Source organism: Tupaia chinensis, unplaced genomic scaffold, assembly GCF_000334495.1.
Source record: "Tupaia chinensis unplaced genomic scaffold, TupChi_1.0 Scaffold142543_1, whole genome shotgun sequence".
NCBI lineage: Eukaryota > Metazoa > Chordata > Mammalia > Scandentia > Tupaiidae > Tupaia > Tupaia belangeri.
Window position 1 is genome coordinate 584,644 of NW_006202392.1, and position 14,719 is coordinate 599,362.

The following is a 14,719-nucleotide window of genomic DNA, read 5'->3' on the forward strand; positions in this document are numbered from 1 at the left end:
AGACCCTTGACAGAGTCCTCTTTCTCTCTCTCCCAGGGGCTTTCTGCAATGAATTTTTAAAAATAAACTAAAAAGAGGAAAAGAAGAAACAAAGGACAACCTAGAAAGCATTCTGGATGCTCTTCTTCCAATAATTTCTATTTTCTAGGAGCAGGTGGGTCCCTGCAACTGCAACTGAAGTCATGAGACCCGGTCATACAATGACCAAACATCTATAAACTACTGAACCAAGAGGTTGGCTTTGTAAACAAACAGAAATGGCATTTTCCTCTAGGGAGACATATTCAGAACAATTAGAAGTTTCTCCTCTGGAAACGATTTGAGACTTGGAGCTACCTTAAATCCTTTTTAGACGTAGACAGGGAATAAATAAAATATGAATGTAATCTCCTTTAGAGCCATCTGGTGTAGATTTTTCTGCTTGTACCTCTTGAGAACTCAAAAGAGCCCAAAACGGAAGGAAGTAATAATTCTGTTCACCACAGCCGCTGAAGTAAGTCACCACTTTTTTTCTATATTTACCTATAAATAGATGTTTCAAAATTACTCAAAACAATATATGTCTTGTTAGTATAAAGATTTATTAACTCATAACTGTCATTATTGTGTTCAAGGTGAGTGAGCTTTTAGAAAGTCTTCAGTGAGTAGTATTTGGTTATTTATATATTTATTAGATTATCAGAAAAGTCATGGCATATTTTTTCTCTGTTTTTCTACCAAAAATGTGTCATGGCTTTTCTGACAACCCAAAAGAAATGGCCAGTGTTGTTAGAGGAACAATTAAAGAGAAAAATGTATATTACTAAATAGTTTTCCAAAAACACATTAAAATAAAAGAGTAACTAAAATAAATATATATTTGTTAACCAAAGAGGGAATGATTTTCATTGCTATAATCCAATAATAATGACTTTGGGTCCTTTTCCATTTTTGGAGTTGTACTATGTAATTCCCCAGATCCAGGGTGATGAGGGAAGAAAAATAAATTCCCAGAATCATTTCGCTAAAGAGCTGCTTACTCCTAATTTGTATTTTTACAGCACCAAACACAGTTTTGGGGTAATTTTTCCTTTCACAGAGCAAATACAGTGTTTTCAATGTTTTTCAGTTTTTATTATACAGCCTTTTCCTCTAATCTCTGCTCATTGTCACTGAGGGCCACGGAATCTTCTCCCAGACCTCGTCTGGTCTGCATCTTCCTCCCATCACTGACTTCAGGCGCTGTGTGTAGGCAGTTCACGAAGGTAAATAAGCAGTTTAGGACTGCAATGTCTCCAGTTGCACGACTGCTCCCATTACATTTCTCATGCAAAAGGCATACAGGGGAATCGAAAAAATACCTCTGGAGCTGCTGAGTCCAGGGGATGCCAAGTAAGCAGCTGTTAGTCCCAGGAAGAGTGGACAGTTGACTTTGTGGTAACATTAGAATACTCTTCCCAGCTATCTAAAAAGAATACCCCACTGAGCAACAAAATGTGTGAAAGTGTTCAGTTAGGCTTTATTTCTTTGGTCAAACTGACCTAGGGCTCTGTGCCCAATAGAATCCAAATATGCCAAAAGCAGACACTGAGAGACTGAGCGAAAGCAAGCCACCCGGTCCAGGACTTGACACAAAGTCAGCAGTGGGGGAGTCCCGCATTTCAATCACCACACCACCTGGTGGCCCCAATGCCCATGTTTTAATGGTTTTTCACAAAATATCGTCATCTATCCCATCAACGGCACTGGTGTCAAAGCATCTCGTGAAATAATCCACCAAAGAACCAAAGCTGTTGGCACAAGGGTCTATACTGATCTGAGATTATGTAAAACTGCCTGACACACCTTTGACTCCCATTTCTAAAGTGTTGCAAAAACATATGACTCACCACCTCCTCCCCACAACCTTCCTAATTTGAAAAGAGTGCTCTATTGAGAAATTATGGTGATAAAGGATATTTAAATAAGCACAAAGATTTTTCCTACACCAAAGAAAAAATAGTAACTACCATGGAGAAATTTGGCAATATCACTTTAACCCAGTGATCAAAGTTAACATCAAGGATAAAACAAACATCAAGTAACTCCCTTTTCATGTCATAAATTTGTTTACAAACGTATCTAGTATGCAATGAGTTTAAGAGGTTGATTCATTTTTCAGAGAGTGTGACTGCACCTCTTAAAATGTTCTTCATATCTATTAAATGGATGAATTACAACATCCTTGTTCCTTAAGCAGTTTGTGACTTCTTGAAGAGACAGGTGCAGCAAATCCAGATCCAAAGCACAAAGTCATAAGAAGTAATTGCCACTTATTTTCTACAGAAAATGGCAAATTCTTCCCGGGCCCTCCTCATAGTGGTGCCTACAGACCACCAAGGTCGTGAACCTTTGGAAGCTCTGTCCCAGGATGGCGCTGTTGGAAGCTCCGAGGGAAGCAGAGAGTCCCAAGGCAGTTGAAACAGTGGCACCACGACAAGCCCTCCTTTTCTCACAATTGTGTCTTCTAGTTACAAGGACAGAAGGGTACATCAAGTAACTCCTAGAATACTATGCTGAAAAGGGTCCTCTGTAACTTTCCTGTCCCTCTGCAAGAAAAAAGAGAAAGAGGAAGAAAAAAAAAAAGAAAGAAAGAAAGAAAGAAAGAAAGAAAGAAAGAAAGAAAAAAGAAATAAAGAAAGAAAGAAAGAAAGAAAGAAAGAAAGAAAGAAAAGAAAAGAAAAAAGAAAAAACAATAACAAAACAAAACAAACCACCATTTTAATCTGAATCTAATCATAAGGAAATATTAGAAATATTTCTCATTTTGCTATTAAGGGCATCAGTGGGACAAGTAACAAAATTGGGATGTCTTGGGAACCAGCAGTTAGCGTAATGGCTATGTCGCTGGACTCCCACGTAGTCGACCGCGGTTCATGTCCTGGACCCGGTGGCTTAAAACTCATGCCGGGCGTGTGTGCGTGCGTGCCCAAGATCCCGAGAGGAGAATGGAGGAGAAGGGATTGCGGCGTGACCATCCCCCCTGGGGGGTGATTTCTCGCTTTCTGTCTCTATGTCTCTCTCTGTCTGTCTGGCGAGCGCACGCGCCCTACAGTGAAAATCTCTCCAAAAAAAAAAAAAATTGGGATGTCTTCAGATTGGTTTTGTTGTTGTTGTTGTTTGTTTGTTTTTTAGTTTGCCAGGGCATGTGCACTGGTCAGGGTGGGGAGGAGAAAGAAAAAGAAAGCTAGAAAGAACGCTACCATCTGTTTTCCAACATCCCTCTCTCTTCTCAGGATTCTGGGCACATGTGCACATCCATGCATATGTTCCTCAAGGTGCCATGTCCAGGACTCTAACTGAGGCTGGCCGTGTGGGATCCAGCCACTTTAACACCAGGGCACAAGCTGGCCAAGATTAGAATATTTCGTCAATGCTAACTGATTTATGTTGACATCTGTACCGGTTATTTAAGACAATTATATTAGAGTATATATATATATCTAAAATTTACTCTCAAATAATTTATATGTGTATGTGTGTGTGTGTATAGATAGAATGAGAAAGCAATGTGGTAAAATGTTAAACTTTGTGGAATAGAGGTCAAGCTTATACAGGAATTCTTGGTATTATTTCTTAAGAAAGTCTGAAATTATTTCAAAGCAAAATTATTTTCGTAGAACTCCACTATTTTCTCTGGCATTTTTTTTTTCAAATAGTTGACACTCATTTTGCAAGCTTTATTAATGGGAGTTTTAGATTCCCAGAAGAGTGGAAAATGCCACTGTAGCACCTATCCACCTGACCATCAGCAATTGTAAGATGTCATTGATCTCAAATGCATCCCAATTTCCAAGATGTTAAGATGGAGAAAATACACAGGTTAGAATCGTAAGCATTTTTTAGTCAGACTAACCAAACTTGGAGATCAGATTTAAGCAAATAATGGTGCTTCTATTTAGTATCTATATTAATATTCTATTGCTGCTATCACAAATGAACACAAACTTAGTGGATTAAAACAACAAAAATGTATTATCTTACAGTTCTGGAAGTCAGAAGTCCAAAATGGATGTGCAGGGAGGCTCTGGGGGAAAACCTTCTTCTTTGTCTTTTCCAGCTTCTAGAAGTTGCCGGCTTTTCTTGGCTGGTGGCCCCCTTTACTATTCTACCACATCTCCCTGACTACAAACCTACATGTAGCTCAGGTATTACATGTGTTCTCCTTGACTTCTCAACCTCTTTAAAAAAATATTGCTGCACAAACAAACATATACTCTTATAATAAAAGGAAATTGTGGGGATCAGCATATGGTATAATGGCTACATCTCTGGACTCCCATGTAGGCAACCATGGTTCAGGTCCCAGACCTGAGTGTATATCCGTGCATGTCCAAGATCCCAAGAGGAGAATGGAGAAGGGACTGTGGTGGGGCCATCCCTCCTGAGGGGGTGATTTCTCACTTTCTGTCTTTCTGATTCTCGGGCAAGCACATGTGACCTATAGCAAAAATATCCCCCACATTTTTTTTTTTTAAAAAGGACATTGTGATTAGAACTTTGAAAGAAAGGTTGCTAGTGATAAAAATATTAGGACACCTTGAGAAAGACAATATGGCATTTTCATATAAATATTTCTTAATTATCATGACTCTGCTTAGTTTATAAGGCTCTGCTGTTGTTACTGATGTTTTTATGGATTTTTATAAGGTGATAAGAAAAAATGTTATAGGGGCTAGCAGGTAATGTGGTGGTCAAGGCACTGGACTCCAACATGATTGACTATGGTTTGAGTCCTGGACCTGGAGGCTTACTTTCTCACTTTCTCTCTCTCTCTTTCTCTCTCTCTCTCTCTCTCTTTTTCTTTGCCTCTGTCCATCTCTAGGAAGCACATATGTCTTATATCAAATTGAAAAATAATAATAATAAAGTAAAATAAATAATTACTTTTCAAAAAAAGAAAATGTTTTATCAACAAATAGTAACTCAGGGTCAACTTATGATCTTATGGTTAAGAAAGCTGGATACCACATGGCCAACTGCAGTTCGAGTCCCAACTCCATAGCTTGAAAAATATGTTGGTTGCATGTGCATGCATACCCAAAATCTCAACAGGAGAAGAGAGACGAGAAGAAGGGATTGCAGCATGATCATGTCCCATCAGAGGGATGGTTTCTCCTCTCTCTCTGTCTCTTTAGTAAGCACATGAAATGGCAATTAAGTATGTAAATAAAAATTAAAAGCACGGTGGAGTAGCCAAAAAGTAGACATTGTTGTCATTCCTTGTGATCAACAGACTTTTATTAATTGTATTAAATTAATATAGTGGGGCTGGCAAGTAGCATAATGGTTAAGGCACTAGATTCCCACATGGCCAACTGTGGTTCAAGACCTACACATGGAGGCTTGCTTTTTCTCTTCTTCTCTCTCTCATTAAATTTAAAAATAATAAATAAAATAAATAGACAAATAAAATACATTTTTTAAAAAGTATATATATAGCTGCAATCCCTTCTCTTCCATTCTCCTTTTGGGATTTTGTGTATACACACACATGCACCTGTCATGAGTTTTAAACTGCCAAGTCTGGGACTTAAACCACTGTTGGCTACATGGGAGTCCAGTGACATAACCATTACACCATCTGCTGGTCCCCATGCATTTGTATTTCTATTATTACATAGAAATCATTAGGATCTTTCATGGCAAATATTATTATTAATTTGCATTTAATTGCAAGAAATATACACACACATGCACCTGTCATGAGTTTTAAACTGCCAAGTCTGGGACTTAAACCACTGTTGGCTACATGGGAGTCCAGTGACATAACCATTACACCATCTGCTGGTCCCCATGCATTTGTATTTCTATTATTACATAGAAATCATTAGGATCTTTCATGGCAAATATTATTATTAATTTGCATTTAATTGCAAGAAAACCTCTTCCATATACAAAAAGATTTTTATCCAGATTTCCTAGGCTGATACATGAAACAAAATATATATATTTTTTGTATACATTAATCTGCATATAATAACTATTTCATAAATCATTGGCAAGATTAAATACTTTATGCATTTAAGGTAGTTTGCACTTAGCTGGTACATTCTTTTAATAATAAGTTTATTTATTAATGAACTGTGGTAAACTTTTTTTTTTGAGAGGTTTTCGCTATAGGACACGCGCGCTCACCAGACAGACAGAGAGAGACATAGAGACAGAAAGCGAGAAATCATCCCCCAGAGGGGATGGTCACGCCGCAATCCCCTCTCCTCCATTCTCCTCTCAGGATCTTGGGCACGCATGCACACGCGCCCGGCGTGAGTTTTAAGCCACCGGGTCCAGGACACAAACCAAGGTCGATTACGTGGGAGTCCAGTGACATAGCCATTACGCTAACTGCTGGTTCCCAACTGTGGTAAACTTTTTCAGGGGTGTAAAAAATACTGAGTTTGGGAGCCAGGTGAAGACGCAGTGGTAGTATAACTAGACCCACATAGGAAAGGTTCCAGGGTGTGCCCCAGACTCTTCCTGGGTATTAGAGCCTGGAACCTGAGCAACTGGGACTAGAGGTAGATAGAGGTATGAAAAACCCTGTGGGACCAGCAGTTGGTGTAATGGCTGTCACTGGACTCCCACGTTGGCCACAGTTCGAGTCCTGGCCCCAGTGGCTTAAACTCACACCAGGTGTGTGTGTGTGTGTGCCCAAGATCCTGAGAAGACTGTGGAGGAGCCGGGATTGCAGCATGGCCATCACCCATGGGGGGGGGGGGTGATTTCTCATTTTCTGTCTCTCTGTCTCTACTCTCCTTCTTTCTGACATGCTCCCAATGGCAAAAAAAAAAAAACTCAAAAAAAGAAAAAGAAAAACCCTGTTAGAGATGCCTGTCTTTCTCTTTTTCTCACTGAAGAAATAAATAATTTTTAAAAATAATATGCTAAGTTTTGAAATAAATTAAGAAAAACAAGACAGAGGTACATAGGATGTGAGGAAGTAGGCAGAAAATCCTCTCGTCTAGCCAGGCTTTCTGGATGCCCTATAACCCTAGTTACTCTGGATGCTGAGGTGAGGCAAGAGGATTATGAGCTCAAGGCCAGTCTGGGCAACTCTGTGTCTAAAAATATTAAACTAAAATTTAAAACTCAGTTAAAATCAAAGAAAATTACTTCCTTCCCCTAAGTCAGATCATTCCCCTATCAAACCTATTGCCTGTGTAGGAAGATCATGATAGTGAGACATTACATTTTTTAAAAAAAGCAAAATTATATATAGTCTATATTATTAGTAATAGCTAACATTTTTGAGCAAATACTGTGTTGTAGGTCTCGCGATAATCACTTTCTGTGCATTATCTCATTTCATTCGCAGAACCAAATAAAACAAGCATTGATATCTTTTGCCTTGAGACAAAGTGACTTTCTTAAAGTCGCATGTTAAATACAAATTAAATAGAAATAGCAATGACGAGATGCAAGCCCAAGCACTCCACAGCCCATGTTCAGAAACACTGTGCTCTGCTCTCCCACCATATATCATTCTTTTCTCCAGAGACCCTACTATAGACCAGGTGGTCTTACCTGCATTGCGCTGCTGCTAATCGCGCTTGGATTTTCTGGATTTTCTCTCTCTAACTACTCATACATCTTCAAAGACAGAGATGGAGCTTTTCTGTTTTTCTTGTTAACTTACTCATAGTGCTTGTTATGAGGGCAAGCCACAGAGTATTTCTAGAGAGACACCCAAGCTTTCGGCAGAAAGCTAAGAAACATCAAAATTATTCCGCAGTCCTCACCTTTTCTAATCAATATTTCCTGTTTATTCAGGGCCACACTTCTAAAAGGTGAAGATTGCCTTGATGAAGAGCAAGCCCTCTGGCTACTAATGCTGACATCTAGAAAAATCCCAGTGCTTGAATCCAATATTCTGCACTACAACCCCCTAATAGACTCCAGCGAGTGGCAATGGACACACTCCGCTTCTAGAGAGCATTCATCCAACACATTTCTCTGTCATTTCTGTTCTAATTATCTGACTGCCTCTTCCTGGAGCACAGTAGAATTTTAAATATAAGGCCCCGCTAGAGACAGGTGAAAAACAAAGGAGGACTTGGGAAATAAGTATCGTACTTGACTTTTTATAAAACTCATCTACTTTCAGCATTTGAACCAGTTTACTAACTGAAACCGAGATTTATGGGTAAATGACTTTCATTAGAACACACAGTGTGTTTTTTACCAACAATGTACACTCACAAATGGCTGCTTTAACCAAATATCACTCAGTTCAGGGAAACGGTGTTCCTGGACTGCCAAACCCAGAACAAAACAGAACAAATGAAAAATAACACTATGTGAAGTGCCTTCTTTCTGCTGTTTTAATCTAGAACAGACTGCTCCCATGGTTAAAAAAAAAAAAAAAAAAAAAAAAAACCTACTTTGAACTACTTTGGGTGACACTTCAAAAAGAAGCAGACAGATATGCACTAATTTTTTTTCCTTTATAATTTGCAACTAAAATTAATTTTAGATTAATTTTTCTCTTATTTAGAAGCAAAATATTGTTAGGGGAACAGCCCGTCTTCATCTGGCTTATAGTAAACATTTGTCACTTAGTATTTCAGAAGCCAGTTGGATTTTTTTAATCTTTGGCAATAGATGCTAACATATCTTTTATAAAATCACGGTAAGCCAACCCAGGGAGCCAGCAATGCCTGGAGGGCTTAAGAAGCCCAGCAAAAATTCAGGCAGTAGAGAGGAGATTGAGAACCATCATGGCCAGCCCTGAGGGCAAATTTTCAGCAGCCTTCCCAGTGCTGTCATGCTGATTTTTTCCCCAGCCCTCCAAACTTAGCCTTAATTTCAATCGTTCATTCAACAAATATTTATTGAGAATTTACTGTGTAACTGGTATTATTCTCCACATAAGAAATAAAATGATTCCCAATACAGATATGGTGTGTCTGGTCATTTTTGTTTATAGCGCAAAGAAATACAAAGTAAGAAGGAACTAATTAATTACCTCATGTGGGATAAGGGTCACTCAAATTCTACAAGAAGGATCCCTAGGGCCAGCCAGGTGACATGGTGGGTAAGGCGACTAAATTGCACATGGCCCACTGCATGGTTTAAGTCCCAGACCTGGCAACTTGAAAAACACTGTGTGTGTGTGTGTGTGTGTGTGTGTGTGTGTGTGTTTGTGTGTGCATGCCTATAATCCCAAGAAGAGAATGGAGGAGAAGGGATTACAACATAGTCATGCCCTTGAGGGTTATTTCTCTTTCTCTCTCTCTCTCTCTCTCTCTCTCTCTCTTTCTCCCCCTTCCCCAGTGAACATATGTGCCCTATTCCAAATTTAAAAAGAAAAAAAGAAAGGACTTCTAATGCAAATTTAGGCCAAAATAAGTTTCATAGAGTACGTAATGCCTTGACCAAGAAAAGAAGGATAAAAAGAGAGTCAAATAAAGAAGAGCTGGAGGGGCCAGCACATAGCATAGTGGTTAAGGTGTTGGACTCCCACATAGCCGACCACAGTTTGAGTCCAGGACCTAGTGAGTTGAAAATCATGTTGGGCACATGTGCATCCATTTCCAAGATCCCAGGAGAAGAATGGAGGAGAAAGGACTGTGGCATGACCATCTTCCCCAGGAATTTTCTCACTTTCCCTCTCACAGTGTGTCTGTCTCTCTCTGGTGAGCACATATACCCTATGGCAAAAACCTTAAAAATAAAAAAAGAGAGAGAAAGAGAAGGAAAAGTGATCTAGAAAGAGAAAGGCATGTGCCAAGGATCAATATTTGAAGAACCTGAAGAAATTCTATTTGGCTGCAGCAACAAAAATGTAAGGAGAAACATCTGGCTCTCTTGGTCAGCGTACAAAAAATATCCCTGAAAGCCTACCATGTGATTCAGTCTCGCGGTGACACACATCACGTACATTCACAGCTTGTCCACCAGCACTAGCCATATGCTCTTCCCCTAACCCTGGTAAATATGAAGACCTAGAAAGTGTAGGGACAGAGAGAACATGCCATGGGTACTTCTCTCTCTGGTATGACACTATCATGTTTGAATTTGTACCTTATTCTGGAGGCAATGACCAGCCAGTGAAAGATTTTAAGTAAGATTATTAAAGGACCAGATTTTTATCTTTGTGTTGCACTAGAGGGATTTCTGCCCTATTGCTCCCTCATGGCCTCCTTTCCCTTCTTTGGACAGGGGCCTCTCAGGAGATAAGACATGAACATAATGCTATTAAAAAATGAGAGATGAGAGCCCACCCTCTAGCACAATGGATAAGCCTATGCATAGCAAGCCAGATTCCACATGACCAACTGCAGTTCAAGTCCTAAGCTAGTGACTTGAAGAGCGTTCCAGACACATGTTCGCAGCTACATGCTCAATACCCTGAGGAGGTGAGAAATGGAAGGAAAAATGAGTTGTGGTGTGACCATGCCCCATTGAGGGGTGTTCTCTCTCTGTCTCTCTTTCTGGTGAATGTAGAAACCTTATGTCAGAAAAAAAAAAAAAAAGAAAGAAAGAGAGAGAGAAAGGAAGAAAGGACAAGAGAAAGTGAGAGATGGTTAAAAATCAGAGCGTGAGGAAATACATTAAGGAGAAAAATAGAAAGGCAAGACATTTATGGGTCACAGAAATGGAATATCGTCAGTCGATGATAACATGTGTAGAACCCCTGACTGGACTGGTGTGTAATGTATCCATGGTGGAAAATTAACTTTACAAGCTAAGTAAAGTATAGTGATTAAATGTATAAACGGTATTAAAAGGAAATAAAAAATATTATTTTTAAAAATCAACAGAACCATCGATTGTCACCCCCTTCCCTGAAATGAAAGCGTGTGCTTCTTCCAGAGCCTCAGAAAGTAAACAGCCCCATAAAAACTCAGCTCCTAGCTGTGATGTAGTGGCTTTGGGGAAAATGAGCCAGTCAGACACAACCAGGCACAGACATAGGTCAGTAAACAAAACTAATAAAAACAGGATACCATGAGCCCTGAGCCCTAAGATGAGGAGTAACTGCTGTTATGGAGTAACCTCTCATTTCATCTACACACAAGCCTCAGCAGACAGCCAGTGACCTCAGATCCTGGAAGGAAGAGCTCTAACATCACATCCAGGGACAGATGCAGCCACCTCAGGTGTGACCTACCAATGGGACAAAAGCCAGGAAGGAGAGAGATGTGTATGAAGTCGGCATTATATCTTTATCTATGTCACCAATAAAATTGCTTTTGTGGGTTTTTCTCAGAGATTCACATTACAAGGCATTTGTCGGATGTGTCCATGTGTGTCAAAGCCAATCACAGCAGGCCCTCTCCACCTCCTCTTGCCCAAGTGGTCAATAATTCAAAGATTATCAGAAGCACCTCAGAAGCTTTTCATAAATACAGTCTTAGGTCATGAACTCAATTTACTGATTCAAACGTTCTGAAGTGGGACCTATTTAGCGGTGGTTTTGTGTTTGCTTGTTTGTTTTGGTTTTCTCAAAATGTTGCTCTAGTTAATATTGGAGCAATGTACCATGACATTATTTTCTAGCTAAAGATCTACTATAACTTTCAGTCATTTGCAGATTTTTTTTCATTATTTATATGTATTTGTCTCAACTCATCGCTCTCAAAAAAAGTTTTCAAAGAATCAGAGGCCTGTCTTCCTGCTCTTGAATTTCCTGTGTCACATTGCACATTGGTAGGCGTTTGGCAAACATCTCAAAAATGTAGAATAGAAAGTAATGAAATCAAACTGAATTGGTATTCTGGGTGGAGATGAGTCCACAGACACACAGCGCAGGAAGGGAAACAGCGTTCCTCCCTGGGGCACAGACCTATTTTTATGTTCAAGCTGCTCTCTTCCGGTAGCTGTACCAGAAGCATCACCAAGTTAAATCTGCTGTTTGACAGGTAGCGTCTTACGTGATTGACTTGGTAAGATTCGCTTTCCAAACACATTTTTCTCGGCTCATATAGAGAAGATGTGGAAGGAGCATTTTTGTTTGTCATGTATGTTGGCCAGCAGGGTATAACCATGTCATTGTGGCATCCGAATGAAAAATAGCTGTTTCCTCCTTTTTTCACTAAATATATGTGCCCTTTTACCTCATTCTATATGCCATAAATTGCACTTGCATACCCTTGAACCTCATTCTAGATGTCATCAGTTGTACTTTACATGTATCCTTTTTTTTTTTTTTTTTGCTTTTTTGTGTTGAGTTGTATACAGATTTGAATATTTTTGGAAACTTTATGAAAACATAGGAATGCTATTTAGAATTTGATCTTGCTTTGCAAAAGCAGAGTACAGTTTTGGTTTTTTGTTGTTGTTGTTTTGTGTTTTTCTGTTTTTGTTTTTTTCAGTTGAGAACAAACAACTTTTAAAAGTGAGGGATATAGGGCCAGCCTCATAACATAGTGGTTAAGCATGCTATATAGGGAACTGGATTCTTTAAGGCCCACGATGGTTACATCCCAGCCTCAGCAGCTTGAAAAACACACCAGAAAATGGGCATGCATGCCCACAATCACAATAGGATGGAGAAATGGATGAAAGTGATTGTGCTGTGACCACAACCCATTGGAGGTTGCTTTCTCTCTGTTTCTTTGTTGAGTACACACCCTCTCTGGCAATTAACAACAACAACAAAAAAGTGAGGTTTATAAAACCTTTATAACAACATTGAAACCTATCAAATATAAGGCTTTTCTTCTAATCGCAAAAATAGTATATGCTCAATACAGAAAAACTTAGAAAACACGATGAGCATAAAGGATAAGATTGAAATCAACTCTCTGGTCCATTATGGCATTAGTTGACAACTCCTTTTCAATCCCATAGCCACCCAAGACGTCCTGTCTGCACCTCTCGTTTTTGCAGTCAAACACAATCCTGCTGGTGTTAGTTTCTACAATGGTAACAGATGACAATGTCTGTTCCCTGGCTTAGTGGCTTCCCACTTTCTGGTATAATCTCAGCTGAGTTTACCTGGCAGTAGTTTCCAGATCACGGTACAGGAAGCAACCAACTTGGCAAGTCTGAGAGTCATTTCTGGAAGCTCAGTCAAGAGCCCACTTCTTTAGCTCTGTAAGCACATAATTCTCTAACTTAGGGGCCAGCAGGTGGTATGGTATTTAAGGCACTTGACTGCCACATATCCAAATGCAATTTAGCCCCAGACCTGGCAGCTTTAAAATCACACTGGACCTGTGTACATGCATTCCCAAAATCCCAACAAGAGACTAGAGGGGTAAGGATTGCTGTACAGCCAGTCCCTCTGGTGGGCAATTTCTCACTTTCCCTTTCTAGCAAGTGTACACACTCTATGGCAAAAAAAAAAACTAAATAATAATAATAAAATAAAAATTTTTTAAAGGCAATTCTCTAATTAAATTTATTTTTATAATTACTTTTGTTACCTGCAATCAAACTCATGTATTATAATGATAATCTCAAAAACCTGAGACAACCACTCTCAACTTTTAGTTGTCTCTCTTAATAACTGTATTTGTAAATATGTGAATATATGTAGGTTTCTTTAAGTGGAATGATGTAGAACATACTATTTGTTATAGACTAAATGTTTGTGTCTTCCAAAATTCATATGTTGAAATCCTAACTCCAAATGTGATATTAGGAGATGGGACCTCTCGAAGAAAATTAGGCCATGAGGGTGGAGCCCTCATGAATGTGATTAAGTGCTCTTATAAGAAAAGACATGAGTGTGATGATATTTCTGTTGGTCCCTGTGAATGAAACTATAAGATGACTGTCTACAAGCCAGGAAGTGTGTCTTTCCAAACATTGAATCTGCCACAACCTTTACCTGGGACTTCCAAGACTCCAGACCTGTGTGAAACAAATGTTCATTGTGTAAGCCACACAGTCTCTGATACTTTGTTACAACATCAGACAGACTAAAATGCTGTTTTAAAACATTCTGATTTCTTCCCATAGCTGAAGACCATAAACATTCTCCTAGTACTTCAACCATGTAATTTTTTTCCCATTTTTTAATTAATTAATTTTTCTTTTTTTAACATTAATATGCTATACATCATTACAGTATACAAAATGAATTTTCCATCCAAAATACACTGTCTGTTGGCTCAATCAAGTACATCAACGTACATGTTATCAACAATTTTCCATTTCTTATGTCTTGCACATTTTGCTTTTTCTTTTTTGCCATCCTTGATTCCCTATCCCTAACCCTCTGCCATGTCCCTCCCTCCTCCCATTGTCTCTGGTATCCATGATTGCTTTCTATGCCTTTCCCCCCCCCCATTTAATTGATTTGCTAATGAACTTAGTTTGTCTAAATATTTGCAATAGCAAGCACAGCTGATATATACATACACAAGAACCCATGTCTGACTTTAGGCATAAACCTCAGTGAGTAGAATGAACATACTATAAAATAGTACCTAGCTGGGGCTATATAGCTTACTGTGGTCAGCAAATACACAGATTTTTCTTTAAATTTTGGTAACAGTTTTAGTTTTTTTTTTTCTGAATTTTTTTTTAATTTACATTCATTCCCTGAGCATCATCACAACATACTAAATGTGGTTTCCCCTCTAGAGTAAACTGCATAGTGGCTTAATCATGCATGTTGTCATCCATAAAATTCCATTACTACTTTCATATATATGTTTTTTACCCCATGTCTGACCCTCTGCCCTATTCCACTCTCTTATTACACTATCTCTGCTGTCTACAGTTATCTTCAATTCCTTTTCCCCCA

The 14,719-nt window shown here is 38.9% G+C and overlaps 1 long non-coding RNA gene across 3 annotated transcripts in view; it reads right to left on the bottom strand.

The window, feature by feature from the left end:
• LOC102470387 (uncharacterized) overlaps positions 1-14,719 on the bottom strand; it is a 52,730-nt gene that overhangs the window by 8,594 nt on the left and 29,417 nt on the right. Inside the window, exon 2 of one of the 3 annotated variants that reach the window (XR_003547029.1) lies at positions 337-522. The exons of the other annotated variants lie outside the window; for them this stretch is intronic. This is a non-coding gene — a long non-coding RNA (uncharacterized LOC102470387). The remainder of the gene's footprint in view (positions 1-336; positions 523-14,719) is intronic. 3 annotated transcript variants of the gene reach the window in all.